Here is an 8,935-nt window from a genome sequence, read left to right on the forward strand (position 1 = left end):
AAACAGAGCTGGTTCTTTCAATAAATTAACAGACTTGACAGACCCTTACCAAATCTGACTAAAAAGAGACCTGATATAGATAGAAAGATAAGTAAAAACACACAGATTGGGAGAAAGTCTTTAGTTGCTCTGCAACATACAATGGCCTCATATCTCAAATATTCTTAGAGCCCCAAAAGTTAACCCCCCCCAAAAAAACAAATCCTCATAGAAACAACAACCTTCATAATATAAGTGGGCTTAAGATTTAAGAAGAGACCTCTCTGAAGAAGAAATATGAATGGCCAATAGATACATGAAAAAATATGCAACATTTCTGGCCATAAAAGAAATGCAAATCAAAGCAAAATTGAGATTCCACCTCACCCCAGTTTGAATGACCATTACGAAGAAAACTAATAATATCAGATGCTGGGCTGGTGGGGATATGGCCAAAAAGGAACATTACTACACTCACTATTGGTAGAAATGTAAACTTGTTCAAATACTCTGTAAAAAAGTATAGAGGTTCCTCACTAGAGCTCCCCTATGACCCAGCAATGATGGATCAAGAAAATGTCATATATATTCACAAGAAAATTCTATGCTTTCATCAGAATGAATGAAATTGCACCATTTGTAAGGAAATGAAATAATTTGGAAACATAATAATTCAAACAAGCCAGACCGAAAGAATCATAGGCTACATATTTTGACTCATTTGGAAAAACTAGTATATGTCTAGGATATTCCCAATAGCTCAATAGCAATATGCATATCACCATAAAATGATGCTTATTGAAATGAGCTCCAAGAAATGGATACAAGATGATTGTATAGTGAAGTGTTTTTAGTTATTTCTTTTTAGTTTTTACCCTTTGGTTTATTCCCTGTAGTCACTGTTTTTGATTTCTGTACCCTTTGTCTTATACATAAGTTAATCTGATTTGGGGAAGGGAAGGGAAATCACAAAAATGGTGGGACAAAGATTATCCAAAGCAACAGTGATATTCACTAGACGCTACGTTAGAAATAAGCTTTACAACTTTGTGTGAGTGGGATGTCAGGGTTGGGAGAAGCACGAAAAAATAAGGAAGGGGTAACACTGTTAAAAATGTACTCATTACTTATGTAACTGTAACCCATCTCTCTGTATATCACCTTCATAATAAAAAAAAAAAAAAAACAAAAAGAGAACTCATCCAAATACAGAAAATTAGAGACAAAAATGAGACAACACAACAGATATAAGCAAAATTGAGAATGTTATAAGAGAGTATTTTGAAAACCTTATGCCAATCACCTGGAGAATCTTGGAGAAATTGATGCTTTCCTATACTGGATCTGAAGCAAGAAGTAACACGTAAGAAGAAATGAAAATGAAATGTCAGTAAACCACTTCCCATTCCAGAAAAATCTAGGACTCAATGAATTTACCATGAAATTAAGGCCTGCAAAGAACTTAAAATACAGATGTAACTCTTCAATGGATAGAAAGGGAAATGGAATTATCAAACACATTCTATGAAGCTAGAATTAGACTCTTCCTCAAATCACATAGGGACTCACCAAAGAAAGAGAACTATGAACCCAACTCTTTGATAAGCAATTATGCAGAACTTCTTAATAAAATTCTCACCAACTAATTTCAGCAACTAACAAAAAATAATATTGTATGATCAAATAGGATTCACCCTAGGATACAATTGGATTGAATATTCTTGTCAATAATCATAATACAAACCATAGGAGAAGCAGGGACAAGAAAACACATGATTGTCTATAGGGATGTAGTAATAGCTTTTAACAAGGTCCAATACCCCTTTATGAATAAAAAAGGTCTGAGAAGCTAGGAATGCATGGAACATTCCTCAATATAATACGCACACACACACACTCACACACACACACACACACACACATATGACAGAGATAATTAGCATTTACTTAACCGTGGAAGCATGGAGACATTAACATCAGGAATGAGACAAGGATGTCCACTCTCTCCACTACTCTTCAATATGGTAGTGGACTTTCTAGCAAGAGCAATAGGCAAGAGAAAAACATAAAGGGGATCCAAATAGGGAAGAAGTAAAACTATCCCTTTTTTACAGATGAAATGATCCTGTATTTAAAGGACTCTATAGCTTCCTCCTCCAAGTTACTAAAGGTGACACTAACCTTCAGCAAAGCAGCAGGGTATAAAACCACAAGAGTCAGTAGTTTTTCTGAGTTACCAACAATGGGAAGATCCAGGCTGAAATCCAAAAAACAACCTCATATGTATTAGCTTCAAAATCAAAGCAAATCTAAACTAAACCAAACAACAACAGGAATTAATTAATTTAATTAAAAATGTGAAGGACCTCTACTGTGAAAACTTTAAAAATCTAAAAAGGGCAATTGAAGGAGACTCAAGGAAATGGAAAATCTTTTAATGCTCCTGGTTGGAAGAATTTACATGAAGAAATGGCAATACTGCCCCCAAACAATTGACAATGCAATACTCATCAAAATCCCAACTATATACTTCAATACAATAAAGAAAGCAATCCAAATTTAATACGGAATTACAAAATTACAGATGAAACAGAAGGCTTAGAAATGAACTCATGGGCCTATAGTGATCTTACACACACACACACACACACACACACACACACACACACAGAGAGAGAGAGAGAGAGCGAGAGAGAGAGAGAGAGAGAGAGAGAGTGAGAGTGGAATTCTGTTCACCCTTCAGAAAGGAAGACTTTTCACCAGTCTTAAGGAAAATGAAAGGCTTGGTACAATTATACTAAGAGCAAAAAGAACGGAATGCAGACTCAGAGCAATATAAGTTTCATGGATCCATTCATTTATGGTAGCTAGAAGGTGCCTACAAGTCTACAAATAAACAAGACTGATTCTATCTCGTCCCAGTTAGAATGGCCATTATCAAGAAAGCTAACAATAGCAAATGTTGACAAGGATGTAGCCAATTGGGAACTCTATTACACTGTTGGTGGGAAATTACACTTGTTCATCCACTGTGGAATGCAATACAGAGTTTCCTGAAAAGACTAAATATAGATCTCCCTTAAGACCCAGTAATTCCCCTCATCGGCAGTAATTCAATAAATAACAAACAATCTCACATGAAAGCTACCTGCATAACCCAGGCCCAGAGTTCAAGGACTTGCAAAAAGTTACCACTGCTGTTATTTGTTTCTTCAAATATGAACTTTTGACATGAGAAACCAAATCATTCTATTTGCACTAGCTAGGATAGGACTTAAATGTTGTGGGTGATAAAAAGGCTTCTTTGTTGAATGTTAGGAAAAGAGGTAGGCAGTTCAAGAAAAGGGAGATATTTTTGTTGTTAGTTGAGGGGCTTGAAGTCTGGGCTTGGGCACTGTCCCTGAGCTCTTCAACTCAACGTGAGTTTTCTACCTCTTGAGCCACAGTGCAACTTCTGGTTTTCCTGTGGTTAAATGGAGATACGAGTCTCAGGGACTTTCCTGCCCAGGGGGCTTTGAACCACTGTCCTCAGATCTCAGCTTCCTGAGTAGCTAGGATTACAGTTGTGAGCCACTGGCACCAGGATAAAAATGGGGTAATTTTAGCAAAGAAAATCCACCTCTTCAATTGTGTCTAAACCTCAGATATCAGTAACACTTCATCCTCAACTCATTTCATCATATATTTGTAAAGTTTCTCTTTCCCTTTATGTAGGAATACTGCAGTCAATATCAACTCAGCTGTGGGACTGGATCAATTGTATGTTAATTGCTAGCACCTAAATCAAGAACTGTTACATCAAAACAAATGAACCCCTCATTTGGAATAATTGTTTTCTCTTTTTATTACAAATCTGTGCTTTATTAATTCCTAATGTGATACTGGACCTCCTGATAGAATGATGATATTTTCTTTCTCTTCAGCAATTGTCCTTCTCCCACATGTGGTCAAATATTTAAGATTTCAAAGATTTCCATTGATAATTCATTAAGTTGACCTCTAAGATAATGTGCATTTCTGGAATTTGGTCTGCTGTCTTGTTCTTACATGCACAGGCTTTCTATGATTTATTTGTTCTACAAGGAATTCTACTTTCCAATCTTCGTGTGATCAATTTTAGTCCCTCTCATCAGTCTTTCTGACCCTCTCTCTGGAGTCTCATTTGAGTCTGTCTCATAAAAAATATATTATCAACTAAATGACTCTCAACTTCTGTTTCTGGCCTGACTTCATGTAATCTGTGATAGCAGCCCTGACTGGCTGTGCTTACTGGAGTGTTTTTTGTTTGTTTTGTTTTTGTTTTGTTTTGTTTATAGAAGTCTAGGATCACTATTGAAGGTAGTAGCTTTTCTGAGCCTTTGTGATCCCCTGGCTTAGAGTCAATGGGTTTTTCTCCTAAAGATACAAAGAACAGGTGACTAAATTCCTGTTTAAATTGTCTCAAAATGAGGCAATCTGGCATCCTTGCAAAACCATCAAATGTTCTCTATAACCAATTACAGAAATGTTATATCAAGATGGCTTGTTAAGATGACTGTTCATTGGAAATGTTCATTTCCAAGTCACTACCATACAACTGATCACATCCCTGGGAGCAGACTTTTGGAAGAAAGGTTCCCCTTCCTTCCTTATCTTATTATAGATCAAACCATAATATTCTGCAGTTGTGCCTGGAGCACCTTTTCCTAAGAATATTTTGTAGTGTAAAAGAGGACCAACTATCAAAATAAAGGTGAAAATACTTGTCTACTACAGAATGATTTATTGTGCTTATATCTATTGTTATTTTCACAAAAAAATCTATTGTTATTTTCATTACTTCAAACACATGGATAATTTATATTGGGATTAGACAAGTGGCAAAGGATTAATAGAATAAAGATTCCATTTACTTTCATATATCCAATATAATATACTTAACCCCTTATGAAAAGTTAAATCCAACTGTAGAAACAATGTCAAAAATATAAAATAAGCCTTAATATGAATAATCTGGCACACATAAACCATCATCTACTCAGAAATGCAGTCTCTATAAATATTTATTTGGTGCAGAATAATAAGAATTTAATTAATGTATATGACTTTTATGTATCATCTGAAATACTCCTCGTTTATATAATTGCATATAATTTTATAGACGTTACCTAGACAGGAATTTAACGTGCATGTAGAAATCAAATTTCCACAATTTATGCTAGATGAGAGGAGTCATACTCTCTTGTACTGTGTGGTGTGAATTTTACCACAGTGCTGAACCCTTCCACTTAATACCAAAAGTCATGTGCAATAATTTATTATTTGATGTTTTGATGAGTGCTAATTGTAGAATACACTTAGAATTATTACATTAACTCACAGAATTAAAAAGTAATGATATATTATTTGTTTAAATTCCAATGCTTCTCAATTTTACAATTCATGAAATATGTTATTAAAATTAGATTCACTTTCTTCTTTTCTATAGCTGCTAAAAGTAAAATTATATATTAAGGATTCAACATTAAGAAATCAATAATAAGTAACTTATTAAAATGATATAGTACTAAACTGTGATTTGAATTATGGTTCTAACAAATTGTGATGTAAACAGCTGTTAATAGAATTATAGTTAATATTTTTAAACTTACCAGCTTGTTATTTGTTTCCTAATTGTGTCATTTGTTATTTTTGGTCCAAGTTGACTCTTCATCTTTATTGTTTAGTTTTCTATTTTATCTCTATTGATTTGCTGACTGTGCATTTTGTTTTCCCTTTTTAGTTACTGACATGAGGCTGAAAATCTGAATGCTAGTTAATTACTTCCTATGTTAAAGTAAAATTTCTGCTCTCCACATCTGTTCTACTTTTAGTATAGTATTTTCCCCAGTCCCATATCCTGTCTTGCTGCTCTCATGTATTTTATTTTAGTTTATTTTTATTGTGAGGGGTTACAATTACATGGGCATGATAATGAATAAATTTCTTATCAAGCATTGTTGCCTCAGCCTTTGTTTCCCCTTCTCATCCCTTCTTTATTTTATTTTTTATTTAAATTTTACTGTCAAGGTAATGTACAGAGGGATTATAGTTATCTAAATAAGGTAATGAATTTATTTCTTTTCTAATTTGTTATCCCTTCCCCCATTTTTCTCCCTCTTCCCTCCCAACAGCCCCTCCAAGATTATTTCCAACATATTGTCTTCTGTGTATCAGTGTTACATAGGCTCCCCCTTGTCCTTTGTCTCACCATTTTTCCCTTTCCCTAACCTAGTTCATATTTACAATAACCAGAGTTATTCAAAATCAAATACAGTGACTAAATATTAATCAAAACCAAATACAGCGACTACAGGGGATAAACTATAGGTGGGGAAAACACAAAAGGATAAAAAAAAAAAAAAAGAAATCCTGCAGTACATTAAGAACAACAACAACAAAGAACATGTCTTGGAGTTCATTTCACTTGGAATCACCTTATACGGTCATATGTACATAGCTATAGGGCTATTCTGCTCATCTACTAAGATTATCCTTGATGTACACAATAATGCTCCCCTATTACCCAGTAATCTCACTTCTGGGCATTTAACCAGGTGGCCACAAGCAATGCCACACTAAAGCTACCAGCACAATTATGTTTATCACAGTATTATTTACCATAGAAAAGATATGGAATCAATCTAGAGGCCCCTCAGTAGATGAATGGATCAAGAAAATGACACAAACACACACACACACACACACACACACACACACACACACACACACACACACGGAATACTATGCTTTCATCAGAAAGAATGATACCACCTCATTTGTAAGGAAATGGAAGTTCTTGGAAAAAATTATATTAATTAAGCCAGACTTAAAAAAACATAGGTCCCAGAGTTTCCTTTATTTGTAATAATTAGTTTACACCAAGGATAATCTCATGTATTTTAATTTGACATTTTGTCCTATGTTGAGCATACAACATTATTGCTATATTGTTTGTTATTATTTCTGCAAACAGGCAGGTATATTTAAAGAATTATGTTTATCTTATCCAATACTGGAGGAAGAACATCCAAAAGAGCAACCCCTATTAGGAAGAACAACTCGTACTTACTTAGCTTCATTCCTATGTAAGGCCAGTGTTGTCCCCTGTATCCTCATGTTGTAAATTCCAAATCTATACCGGTTCATCCTGTATCTCTACTATTTTCTACATTATGACCTAAATGCCCCAGCAATTCCACTTTGCTTTACTTTAAAAAAATATTCTCTCTTAATGTTTGAGTTTGGTGTGTGTGTGTGTGTGTGTGTGTGTGTGTGTGTTTACAAAAAACAGAAGACAACATTTTTCCTCATTTAGAATACATCATTCAGGTCATTATAGGTTGTGGATAATGGGAGAAGTCTTGTTTTAAGGATGAAACATAAAAATATATTTGTGCATGCACCACAGTTTATTAGTCTGTAGTTGAACACTTAACTTCAATTATTATCTTGGCTTTTGTGAATAATGTGAATAACAATGAAATACAGATATATTTACAAGTTACCCAGAGAGAAATAATCAAATGATTGGTGGGTCAGATGATATTTCAACTTTGGATTTCTTTAGAAAACTGCATACTACTTTCTACAAGGAGAATACTAACCTGTATTTTGACCAAGAGTGTAGAAAGTTTCCCTTTCTCCACACTCTCACCAGCCAACATTATTACCTTTTGAGTTTTTTTTTAAAGGGCAGGTTTTTACTGTGTGCAGGACCCAAGATGACCTCAGACCCAAATCCTTTTACTCCAACCTCCTAAATGCTTCGAATTACAAGCCTTTACCACCACACCTGGTTCTTTTGATTTTTTTGATGAGGGTTATAATAGTTATGAAGTAGTATCATAGTAATTTTGAATTGCATTTCTCTAATGACTTCTGTTTACAAAGCATTAAGCCAGCATAAAAGTGGTATTAAACACAACTTTGTAAACCCACTGGCAATTTTCTTTGGACCTGGCTTGCTTCACTTAATATAATTTTTTACAAGTCTTTCCATTTCCTAACAAATGGGGCAATGTCATTCTTTCTGATGGAGGCATAGAATTCCATTGTGTATATATCCCACATTTTCTTGATCCATTCATCTAGAAGGGACATCTGAGTTGGTTCCATTACTTAGGTATCATAAATAATGCTGCAATAAACATAGTTGTGATAGTAGTTTTAGTATGGTCTTGTTTGTGGTCATTTAGGTAAATCCCCAAAAGTGGGATTGCTGGGTCAAAGGGAAGCTTTATGTGGAATCTTTTGAAGAACCTCCATAATGCTTTCCAAAGTGGTTGAACACGTTTACATTCCCACCAACAATGCTGTATGGTTCCCTTGTGGCCACATCCCCTCTAGCATCTGTTGTAAAAATATGGAATGCTCCACGAATTTGCATGTCATCCTTGTGCAGGTGCCATGCTAATCTTCTCTGTATCGTTCCAATGTGAGTGTATGTGATGCTGAATTGAGCACAGAATATTTTTTATATCTAAAGTGCAATTGATTTTTTTAAACTACACAATTCAAAAAAAGGAAGTTCAAAAGAATTGTCGTAAAATTTTACAACCATATATTTCTTTTTTATTTTTATTTTTTGTGAACATACTGTACAGAGGGGTTACAATTACATGGGCAAGATAATGAGTACATTTCTTATCAAGCATTGCAGCCTCCTCCTTTGTTTACTCTTCACATCTCTTCCCAGCCTCCTCCCCCCGCCTCCCCCACCCAATCCTCTCCTCCCCCTCTACCCCCACACCAAAGTTGTAAAGTTCGTTTTCGACATGACAATTTGTACTTCTCATTGTTGCAACGGGTCCACCTGTATCCTCAAATGACTTGTTTTTCCCCATCTCCTCCACAAATTATACCTGACATCAAATATAGTGAAAGCAGGGGTTATACTGTGGGGGAGGGACATACAAAGCAACAAAGAAATAATCTT

The 8,935-nt window shown here is 34.9% G+C and overlaps 1 non-coding gene across 1 annotated transcript; it reads right to left on the reverse strand.

Moving 5' to 3' along the window:
* Positions 1-8,356: 8,356 nt before the first annotated feature.
* LOC122111045 lies at positions 8,357-8,463 on the reverse strand. The gene has a single exon (XR_006147984.1). It is a non-coding gene; the product is annotated as a U6 spliceosomal RNA (small nuclear RNA).
* Positions 8,464-8,935: the final 472 nt, after the last annotated feature.

Source organism: Dipodomys spectabilis, unplaced genomic scaffold (genome assembly GCF_019054845.1).
Source record: "Dipodomys spectabilis isolate Male_0828 unplaced genomic scaffold, ASM1905484v1 ptg000084l, whole genome shotgun sequence".
In the NCBI taxonomy this organism is placed as follows: Eukaryota; Metazoa; Chordata; class Mammalia; order Rodentia; family Heteromyidae; genus Dipodomys; species Dipodomys spectabilis.